The sequence below is a fragment of the Tachypleus tridentatus genome, chromosome 10, assembly GCF_004210375.1.
Source record: "Tachypleus tridentatus isolate NWPU-2018 chromosome 10, ASM421037v1, whole genome shotgun sequence".
NCBI classification, from domain to species: domain Eukaryota; kingdom Metazoa; phylum Arthropoda; class Merostomata; order Xiphosura; family Limulidae; genus Tachypleus; species Tachypleus tridentatus.
Window position 1 is genome coordinate 191,676,692 of NC_134834.1, and position 12,493 is coordinate 191,689,184.

Consider the following 12,493-nt stretch of genomic DNA (forward strand, 5'->3'; position numbering starts at 1 on the left):
ACACATAATTTAAAACTGCTTTTATTTTTATTACAGGTTTTCTTGTTGACGAGCTGAGTTATTGATAACATGCCCTCGTTTGGCTAAACATGTGTTAGGCCTACGTTTCGTAAATAGTGAATGTTCTTATTTTAAATTACATATTTGAATAACTCATCACTTATGACGACTAAAATTTCAAAAGTCGATATCATAAAGCAAGCGATTCAATTTCAAAAGTTAACAACAATGTTTTGTATTAATTTTCAGTTATAACAAAGAAAAGCGATGTTCTATCCAAACTTCACCAAGAAAAAAATGTCGAACATAAGTCTGCCACTGATCAGTGAGATCCATTCATCGGCGTTACTTTTCATTTACGAGTTTTTTGTTTTCAAAAAAATAATATTGTTAAGTACAACGCTTTAGCATAGTAGATTATTACTAAGTGGTACAATTTTGTGAATATAATATTTGCACTAAGTAAGCAACTTTTTGGCTGAAAGTAGTACTGTATCTATGCAGAGAATGAAAACGAGTTAACTCTACCAAATCACAGTTCTAGCATCTAGTCACTCTTAAAAAATTTGATTGAAATATTTATTATTCCCCTCATTTCTATAGTATATGAATGGCTTTTTTTAAATGTAACTGAACCACACTTTTCAGTTTTCAATTTTAAACAATTATCGTCAACAATAAAATCACACTCAAATAAAAATAATACAATATCTTATCATGAAAAATTATAGTATTATTTGAAACGGTTTACAATTCACCTAAATCCACTTTCATATGGCACAGATCTAGACCAAATATACCATTTAGAAGTAAATTAAATAATCTAAATGCAGTTTAAGGTGTAGAAAATGTTAGGAATTGTTCAAGTTGTTTATTAAGCTAAAGTAGAAAGTTTTATTAGTCCTATTAAATAACACAACTCCAAATCTGCCGAGGGCTTAACTGAATATTTCATTACAGACTTACATTACAGAGTATGAATGCAACTGAAAGTGTAAAGATTATTAGGTGCAGAGTGGTTTATTACGCTAATATTTGCTTTTAATAATTAGTTTTTCAGATGTTTTATTCTGTCATTGATGTTTTCTACTTTTTTGACGTCTTTCTTTGTATTGTTCATGTCTTTTTTTTTACGTTACTTTTGACTTGGTCAGTTTTATCAAAATAGATGTTCAATACTTTTCAAGCCAATTAATGTAATATCTCAGTACATCTTCAATAGATTCATTGATCTTGTCTTCAGTCAGGGTTATTATCATTTATAACTGTTATTTTAATTGTACCAAATAGTATGTCTCTAACTTTTAGTTCCACCTATACATTTTTGTCATGCTATAATGTTCTCCTAATTTTCTCTCTTCTTTATTGTTTTATTTTTCGGTCTCATCCTACTTAATCTCCTTATAATTGTTAATTTATTGTATTTCTTCTTTTAATTTTTAATTTATTTTTATAATATACTGTTCCATTCTTCCTTCTCTTCTCTGAACTTCTTCCTTCCTCTAATTTCTTTGTTTTCTTTAAACGTTTTATCTCTTTCTATATGTTATTCGTTTCTTTGTCTTATCGGATATAATAGGTTTCTTTACTCATTCTGTTGTGTTCAGTTTTATACAATTTATATGCACATAATAAAATGCGACGCTACAAAAACAATAGAACACAAATAGATGTTGTGTGGCTCTGTTTTTGACAACAAACAAACAAAAACAGCAATTTGTAATTAAGGGAACACAATTTTGGACTGAAAAACACACGTCGTTTGTATTATTAAAAACAAACAAACAAAAAAAAACAACAAAAGCATGTGTTTATATCGTTACAAAATTCATTGTGTAAAAGTTCACGCGAATCTGCGTTTGGGGAGCATAATGTAGGTTGTGAAATAATAATGTTTGTGTTTATTTTTCACCGCCATGTTTTTTATTTCTGCAGGGTGTCTTTCTTGTAGTTTTGTGTGAGTCGAGCACCCTAATCACCTGGCCATGCAGGGCCCAAAAACACATCAGCTTAAACTAACTCGTAGAAAAGCAACTGTAATAGTGTAAAATAATGAAATTCTCGTTCGTTACCTCTCCCCGCGTCCTCCACTGGTACAGCGGAAAGCCTACGGATTTACATCGCTAAAATCAGGGGTTCGATTCACCTCAGTGGACTCAGCAGATGATCTGATGTGGCTTTTCTATGAGAATATACACGCACCCCTCCGCGCTGTAAGCCGTTGATGGGAAAACTTGGTACTAATTAAGCCTAATTTACATTTTAAAAAATATTACAACTTTTTTCCCTGTTAGATCACTGGGAAATTTACCGATATCTCGGAAGTCCGATTCGTCCCTTGCCGTCCAGTTGTCGATGGCTTTAAATTACTCGTGATTATTATAATAATGTTTCGAATAACAATGACATTCTTTCGTCTGAGTTTCAACGTTAAAACAACAAATTTTCTTTGTTCTTACCAGGTTCCTTGTTGGTACTATCGTGTTTAAGAGATGTAACTAGGTTTAAATCGTTACATATTGTCGTACTAAGTGAACCATTAGCCTTCCTAAACTTAACTGAACTGTAAATTAGGTTAGGAATAACCAGTTTTTAATTCAGTTTGATTGTCTTTTTTTATTATTATTATTTGGCGTCCACAACCAGTAAACTCTGCACAAGGTCTATAACAATGAAACGTTCAAGTTCTACAGTGCCTGGGATGGTATAATGTTTAAAACTGACATAACACCATAATCAGATGTATCATTCAGTCACTTCCAAGAACTTTTACATTTCCATATACTGACTGACTCGTTCATAACCCTATACATATTTAAAGAGTTTGTTTGTTTGGGAATTTCGCACAAAGCTACTTGAGGGCTATCTGTGCTAGCCGTCCCTAATTTAGCAGTGTAAGACTAGAGGGAAGGCACCTAGTCATCACCACCCACCGCCAACTCTTGGGCTACTCTTTTACCAACGAATAGTGGGATTGACCGTCACATTATACACCCCCACGGCTGGGAGGGCGAGCATGTTTAGCGCGACGCGGGCGCGAACCCGCGACCCTCGGATTACGAGTCGCACGCCTTACGCGCTAGGCCATGCCGGGCCTATTTAAACAGAAAGCAGTTATATGAAACGCAAGTAAGCGCCACCTGTTTTTGTTGTTGTTACTGTATATTTTATCGGACAACGTATTTTGAATTGTAAATTTTCTAATAATGTTTCTTTCTTGGACAAGTGCATCTTTATAAAAATTAACAACTGCTGTTGTATATATATTTTGGAAACACTGTTTACAGTTAAAACTTATCAACGGAAAATTAAATAAAGCTCTTCGCTGCTGATAGAACAAGTATAGAGAGAGTAAGTTTACAGCAATTTTAAAGACGACTGGAGTTCAATCTATTGAATTCCATCCCGTTTGTATTAATATATCTGTTTTAGGACTGTTTGTTTGTTGAGGTACCTGAAGTCATTGACTAAAGAGGTAGAAGCCACCTGTCACCAACTTTTGGGCTTTTCTTTTTGAGACTGAATTGAGGAATTTGATTGTTACTCTTATAATGCACCCTCAACAAAAACAAGTGCAAAGCACGTTTTTTACGTGATATTTTTTGTGGTAACGGGACGCAAACTTGGATCCTGATATTCACAGCTCTGCACGTTAACCTTTCTTTCTTTCTAGGCCCGGCATGGCCAAGCGTGTTAAGGCGTGCGACTCGTGATCTGAAGGTCACGGGTTCGAATTCCCATCACACCAAACATGCTCGCCCTTTCAGCCGTTAAAGCGTTTTAATGCGTGGTCAATCCCACTATTCGTTGATAAAAGAGTAGCCCAAGAGTTGGCGGTGGGTGGTGATGACTAACTGCATTCCTTCTAGCCTTACACTGCTAAACTGGGGATAGATAGCGCAGATAGCCATCGTGTAGCTTTGCTCGAAATTCAAAACACAAACAAACTAGACCACAATGTGATGTGGCTTATATTACTCCGTGTACCGAGTTCGTACCGTATGTATCTGTTGTACTTTCATCTTTTTATTAATTCAGTAATTAAATTAAATAGCAAAATATATAGTTTCCCCAATAATATGAAATCTCTCCTAACTATATTTATTTTATTATAGATGCTTGTTTAACTTAAATTTATATCTAGAATTGTGTTAACTTATACTCTTAAACGTGTATTGCGAGATTCCCGCCTATTTTCTAAATTTATAGAATATTCTCAAGTGTAAGAAACAACAATATGTTTTACGAATGCACTAGCGTGTTGTTGGGTGAACTGAAATTTCTAGAACTTCGCCCTAGCATTTACAAAATGACACGCCGAGAGAAAACTTATGTTGGTTTGCTACAATTTCTATACTATAAACCTTAGAAGCTACAACTGCTTCAACGCTTATTTATTGGGAAGCTACAGATATTTGACTAGAAACACTTGCAGATTTTGAATATTACAAACCGATTAACTTCAGTGGATTACCATCAGACGTTAGCATTTCCACGAAAGCATTAGATAATTTCAGCGGTACAAAACTCACTTTTGATCAGTGAAGAGCTAGTTAGCTCCCCGTTAAGTGAATTGTACCTACATCAACTGAGATTTAGTGCGGTCGTCGTGAACCCTCGACACGAAATCAAGGAAGTTCCAGACAAGATAGCAAACTCAAAACTGTTTGTAAGTTTGTAAAAGTTTTATATACAAATCATTATTTGTGAGAACTGCTCTATTATAAATTGTATTGTTGTTTGTATGTTAAAATATAATTGTGTTAAGAAAGAAAATTGTGTATATTACTCTTGTTGGCAAATATAAGTTTGACCTTTCTCTACGTTTAATTAACTTCTGAATTTAAATTACAATTTAACTCAGTTTTAGACAATTTTAAATTGTAATACCTAACATTATAAACTGGAGGCTTGTCCGAGATAAATTGTAATATGTATTATGTTTTATATTAAATTTTTATAGGTCGAAATTCCAGTGGTTAGCGTAAAGGTGCGTGAATTTAGAAATCCTTGGTTTCCGTCCCATTCCCATTACTGTCAAAAATTAACCTCTCTCCATACTATGAGGCTGTGGACGGGTTATAAACATAATGTTCACATCTCACTATTTGGTCTTACAAGCTTGATCCAATGGTTGGTAGTCGGTTATGTTGACTAGCTGCCTTCTTTCTAGACCATCACTTCAAAATTAGGAACAGGTGGCACAGATAATCTTCGAGTAGCTTTGCGCGAAATTAAAAAAAAAAAACAACCAAAGAGAGTTCGGCGTGAACATTTGAACTTCCTTGTTCAAACATAGAGCCCTAGGGTATCGTTTATAGCTGAATATTTTATTTCTTCTGTCGATCATTTCAAGCCATGAAAACATGTTTCGACTAGCTAGCAACTGGTCTGTTACGAGACTTTTGAAGTTCGCCTAACCCTATCAAAGAGTGATATATTACATAAAACTGCTGTCCTTATGAAACCTAAAATATCTAGGTTTAAAATTACTAATACTGAACGAATAACACAGTTCTTCATTATTTAATTTTCTACACATTACTGTGTTAAATTACGTAGAGGCTTAGTTCATAAAGATCTATATTTTACACGGAATTAACACGCAGCTGCGTCATAAAATAATGGTGTTTTTTTTTTCTTCAAGGCCAGAGGTTGAAAACGTCAATACGTGGTTATTGGGTATATGATTTAGTTCTAGTACGTGAGATAGGATGGCGCTGCGGCAGGTCTGAAGGCTTAAATTAAGACACAAAAATCGGGTTTCGATACCAGTGGTGAGCACAGCACAGATATCTCATTGTGTACCTTTATTTATAACAAAAACAAATATTGATGAAGCGTTTAAAATGGTAAAAAATTACTTGGTTTTAGTTTGTTTGTTTTTGAATTACGCGCAAAGCTGCACGAGGGCTATCTGCGCCAGTAGTATAAGACTAGAGGGAAGACAGCTAGTCATCACCACCCTCGCCAACGCTTGGGTTACTCTTTTACAAACGAATAGTGGGATTGACCGTCACATTAAACGCCCTCACGGCTGAAAGGGCTAGCATCTTTGGTGCGATGGGGATTCGAACCCGTGACCCTCAGATTGCGGGTCGAGCGCCTTAATCACGTGATCATGGCGGGCGCGTTGTTAAAGAATATCTTTACTGCTTATATCCTAATACAAAACTTTCGAATCACTTTTACCACGACTTTTTTCAAACAAAATAATTTTGAACTAATAAATATGCGCATAAAATATCGATATTTATCTATAATGTTTATCGTCCTCCGATGGTACAGCGGTAAGTATATACAACGCTAAAATTATGGATTCGATTCTCTTCAGTGGACTCAGCAAATAGCTCGATGTGACTTTGCTATGAGAAAACACGCACACTCACAGGCTCGGCACGGCCAGGTGGTTAAGGCACTCGACTCGTAATCTGAGGGTCGCGGGTTCGAATCCCCGTCACACCAAACATGCTCGCCCTTTCAGCCGTGGGGGCGTTATAATGTGACGGTCAATCCCACTATTCGTTGGCAAAAGAGTAGTCCAAGAGATGGCGGTGGGTGGTGGTGACTAGCTCTCTTCCCTCTAGTCTTACACTGCAAAATTAGGGACTGCTAGCGCAGACAGCCCTCGAGTACCTTTACGCGAAATTCAAAACAAACAAACACACATCTACACATAATTGTTATCGCCTCGTAAATGGTTAACAATAACGCAGAAAACTGTTTAAGTAGGTTCATCTGCACTTTCGTCCTCATGGCTCTTAGTTCAGTAACTAATCAATTAGATTGAATGATACACTGACCTTTATGGTTCTTCATTAAGTAACTGATTAGTTAGGTTCAACTACACAATGGTGCTTATGTCCCTAAGTTCAGTAGCTGCTCAACGTGATTAAACTGCACATTTGCCTCTATGGCTCTAAATTCTGTAACTGCTCAGTTAGGTTTAAGTGCACTACGTTCTTACTGCTAGTTAGGTTTAAGTGCGCTACGTTCTTACTGCTCAGTTAGGTTTAAGCGCATTACATTCTAACTGCTCAGTTAGGTTTAAGTGCACTACGTTCTTACTGCTCAGTCAGGTTTAAGTGCACTACGTTCTTCATGGTTCTAAATTGAGTAACTAATTATTATGATCCTTTATTTTTCCTAAGAAAATTTTAGGATTAGTTCAAGTTATCAATTCTCTTCACCAGTGTTACCAGTATATGAAGTTTTCCTTGGACACTGATTATTCGAAGCGCACAGACTTTCTGTGCGCTGCCTTCTAATGATATCGAAACACGAATTTTAGCGCAATGGGTTCTAAAGGTTGCCAATGAGTCACCAGGTGGGGTGGGTTGCTTATAATTTAGTTTTCGCTCTAAAGTCTTATAGATTATACAAGACTCTATTGTATTGTCTAGTTGAGAAAATGTGTATGTTGTGGAAAATAAAAGATATGTTTACTAGTGGTTATTATACAATGTAAATATAAATACAGTAGAGTATATATGCATTTTTTATTCGTGTCGTTTTTGAAAAAAATGATTGTTTTACACGTCTTGCATTAGAAAGAAGTTTTGTGACAAAGTTCATGAAAAACGTTATATTTAAAGATTATTAAAAGAATCACACAAAGTGGACAGGTGGGTTAAGGCGTTTGACTTGTAATCTGAGGGTCGCGGATTCGAATCTCCGTTTCACCATATATGCTCACACTTTCACGTCTTACGGCCTGGCATGGTCAGGTGGTTAAGGCACTTGACTCGTAATCTGAGGGTCGTGGGTTCGAATCCCCGTCACACCTAACATGCTCGTCCTCTCAGTCGTGGGAACGTCATGATGTGACGATCAATCCCACTATCCGTTTCTAAAAGAGTAGCCTCAGAGTCGGCGGTAATGACTAGCTGCCTTTCCTCTAGTCTTACACTGCTAACTTAGGGACGGCTAACGCAGATAGTCCTCGTGTAGCTTTGCATGAAATTGAAAAACAAACAAAAACCATACAGTTGTGAAATGTCGGTAATATATTTATCGTTTGTTAAAATATTACATGTAAATTTCTGAATCAGATACACATTTTATGGTTTCATAGATGATCCAAAATATGGGTATGTATTTATACAACGTGTCTAACTTTAACGAAGTATATAGAGTTAGGTTTCTGAATTTCGCGCAAAGCTACACGAGGGCTATCTGAGCTAGCCGTCCCTAATTTAGCAGTGTAAGACTAGAGGGAAGGCAGTTATTCATCACCACCCACCGTCAACGCTTGGGCTAGCTACTCTTTCACGAACGAATAGTAAAATTAACCGTCACATTATTACGTCCTCACGACTGGAAGGGCGAGCGTGTTTGGTGTGACGGGGATTCGAACCAGCGACCTTCAGATTACGAGTCGAGCGCCCCCTAACCACGTGGCCATGAGAGTTAGGTTATTTTACTCGATTCGTATCCTTATCTAACCACACAAACTCAAATATTCGGTCACGATGAAACACTCTTTCATAAAGTTCTGTTAAATCCACAGAACATCTCCGCCAATGTTTATACTATCAGTAATCACCTTATCTTGTTAACAGCAGAGACCCTATTCTTTATAAAGGTCGAATTAGTCATTTACGTTTTTACAGTTCATAACATAATTTTCGGAACTCAACAAAACATTACATTTGTAAACAACTTTTAGAAGATGACACAGAAGGTTTATTCGAAACTGAAATAGTAAACAAAACACGTTCAAAATGCTTATTTCACGCGCAATTTCTTTAAAATATATAAATATATACTCTTCAAAAAAAGAAACGCAAAAGGGATATTTTTTTTTTATTCTAAAGAGAAATATATGTAATAACGTTACAAGGTCAGAGTATGTGATGTTACACGTGTTAAGGCACTGATTGTCAGACCAAAATGGCAATAAAAGTTGTGCACTTTGAAAACGGAGAAAAACATCGGATTTTTCGCCAAAACGCATTCGTGTCCAATAAATTTGTTTGAGAGATCTGCATGTTCTGCAAGTGCAACATGTGCAAAATCCCTATAAAAGTGACGGGTTTTCGGTTTCCATAGCTCAGTGTTAAGCCACCGACACGCAATACAGTTACGCCAAGACTGACTGAAGTACAACGCAACAACGCCATTGGTCGCTTGGAAGCAGGCGAATCTCGATCAGATGTTGCCAAAGCTGTGATTGTGCACCCAAGCACCATAACAAGGCTATGGAATCGTCACCAACAACATGGATCAACTCGTGACCGTCCACGATCTGGCAGACCTCGTGTGCAGGATGTTGACAGATTTGGCGGTGGCAGCGTCATGATGTGGGCTGCCATCGCCTACAATGCCAGAACAGACCTTTTGCACATTCAAGGGAATCTTACGGCTCAACGATACGTCGACGAGATTCTTAGGCCCCATGTGCAACCCATGATGGTGAACGTCAACGACGTTTTTCAACATGACAACGCCCGTCCTCACACAGCCCGACTCACCACTGTCTTCTTGAGACATCACAACATCAACGTTCTTCCCTGGCCCTCCAGATCATCAGATTTAAACCCCATCGAACATCTTTGGGACGAGTTGGACCGACGTCTGCGACGGAGACAACCTCAACCGCAGACTCTACCTCAGCTTGCAGCAGCTTTGCAGGCTGAGTGGATAGCCATTCCACAGGATGTGATTCGTCATCTCATCGCTTCCATGGGCAGGAGATGCCAAGCAGTTATTGATGCTCACGGGGGGCATACTCGTTATTGACGTTAAACTTCAACTAGTGAGCGTGGACTTCGCCTTTGAGTCTTTGGATGTTCAGCAGTGAATGTGCAAAGTTTCACACATGTCATACAGAACTACCCGGAATAAACTTGTTAACAATTTGTCTCATATTTTGCCTTTTGCGTTTCTTTTTTTGAAGAGTATATATTTTCTTTTTGATAGCTCAAAACGACACAAAACTATTTTCTGAAAAACGGCCTTTGTGAAGTCATTTTCATAACACAGCATCAGATGAAAATCGTGTTTTAAACATTTTACGGTGTGTTTTAGATTTGTAAGCATTCGGGGACAAAGTCTTGGCTTATTTAGTCTATATATATATATGTTGTTCTGAATTAAGCACAAAGCTACGCAATAGGCTATCTGGCCCATTACGGGTATCGAAACCCGGTTTTCAGAGTTGTAAGTCCGCAGGGGCCTACATATATGCATTGATATATGCTGACTAAAATATAATACATATATATGTGAAAACTAAGTTTAAACAGCTTTTCATTTCTTTGTTTAGTTGGAATTAATTACATATATAGGTTGTCTCACGCTCTGGATTAAGTACACTAGAAGTTTCGAAGAATTAAAGGATTGGTTACCACACATTTTCCATTAGACGTTTACAGATATAAGTCTCTCTAGTCTCCTATGTTTATCTCAAAATCATAACATTATCGCACGTGACTGTGTGCGTCAATGCAGCTCCGCTTGGAACAGCTTGTATTCAAAATAAATTACAACCCAGATGTCGTGGAAAAACTCGAGTATTGTCTACCAAGCTTTGAGAAAAGTTTCAACTGTAAATATCCGCATATTTCCTGATTAAACAAATGTGAAACGAATTAAGATAAATTTTGGACGTGCATGCAAAAATGTTTACTTAATGCACACTTCGCTTCGAACTAGTTTAATAATCTTAGGTTTTTATACAAGTCCCGTTTTACAAGCACATCTCGCTTCAAACTGGTTCAAAAAGAACTTAGTTAGATCTCTTTCTCTACAGACATCTCGCTTGGTAGTGGTTTAAGAGGTCCAGATGTGTGTTTTACTATTTTCAAATCTTTGCCATATTCTTGTTATTCTAACTTCGAATTTGATATAGTTTGTTTGTTTTTTGAATTTCGCGCAAAGCTACTCGAGGGCTATCTGTGCTAGCCGTCCCTAATTTAGCAATGTAAGGCCAGAGGAAAGGCAGCTAGTCATCACCACCCACCGCCAACTCTTGGGCTACTCTTTTACCAACGAATAGAGGGATTGACCGTCACATTATAACGCCCCCACGGCTGAAAAGGCGAGCATGTTTGGCGCGATGGGGATGCGAACCCGGGACCCTCAGATTACGAGTCGCACGCCTTAACACGCTTGGCCATGCCGGGCCCGAATTCGATATAAAGGACTTTTATGTTTTAATTTGAAATTAAATCAAGTTTCGTTAAATTAACCACACAAAAAGGGGATAATGTAAGTTATTGGCTAGGGCACGGGTTGGACCTGGCGGGTGCGTTATAAAGGCAAGTCAATCCATTAGCGTGGATTGTGGGTGGTAGGATACTGTTAGCTGTCATGTCTCCTCTCATCTAGTCAATAGCTAAAAATTAGAAGCATCTTCAGATAGTCTTAGTAGCGTCACAACTTTCGAAACACCTGGTTGCCAGGAGGAAGAACGGGTGTGATCTAGTGGTTGATGTGTCACGCTGTTATTAATCGAATGATTTGAGGCTCGAAATGTGAAGACACTGAATACGCTCAGCTGTGGACGCATTACGTAATTGATGTCCACCGCATTATTCAGATTAAAATCCGGACAATGTCTCTATGACAACAGGTACTTCTGGTTGGTCCTCTTTCCTCTGGTCAGTAGTTAAAAACTAGGGGTCTGTGGACTGATTATTGAGTCCAGGCGCGTGTTAGGCACAGTTTAGACTGAAATTTTAATCGCAAATTAAAAGCAACATCGAGAAATAATCGATTCATTAGACTTTTTACAAACTTAGAACCAGTCAACAATATTCTTGTAGTTACCAGGGGTGAGATGGCTCGATTGATGTCAGCTTATTGCTACACTTTGTTATCGTTGATGAATGGTTTTATATGACTCTTATACTAAAACTGGTAAGGCATGGCTAGGCGATTATGTCATTCGTCTTGCAATCTGCAGGTCATTCCACTACATGCTCACTATTTCAGCCGCGGGGGCGATATAAAGTAACGGTCAATCCCAGTATTCGTTGGTAAAAGAGTAGCCCAAGAGTTGGCGGTGAGTGGCGATGACTACCTGCCTTCCCTTTGGTCTTACACTGCAAAATTAAGGACGACTAGAGCAGATAGCTTTCATGTAGCTTTGCACAAAATTCAAACCAAACCAAACCACATACAAACTTTATCTCATAATTTCATCTCTTGATTGATTTGAGATCTAATTATAGCCGCGGTTATTGAGGATTACTTGTTGTATTTGTTTGTTTTCTTTTTTGATGTCTTGATGTCTTTCACAATGGAACAAGTTCAAGCGGAACCCCAAAGATTTGGAAAAGCCGCATCATAGTATTTAAATATGTTAATAGATATTTCACGAGGAAAAAAAACTTAAAAGGAAAAAAAAAAGACAGCATTTTGATAAATTGAAACGTAACTTATTTAATGCTCTTGTCTTCCGTTAGTAAACGCATAATAACAGGCCTGACAGTTATCAGAATTGCTAAAAGCACGTGATATTACGAGTATTTAAAATCTTGTTCTCAAT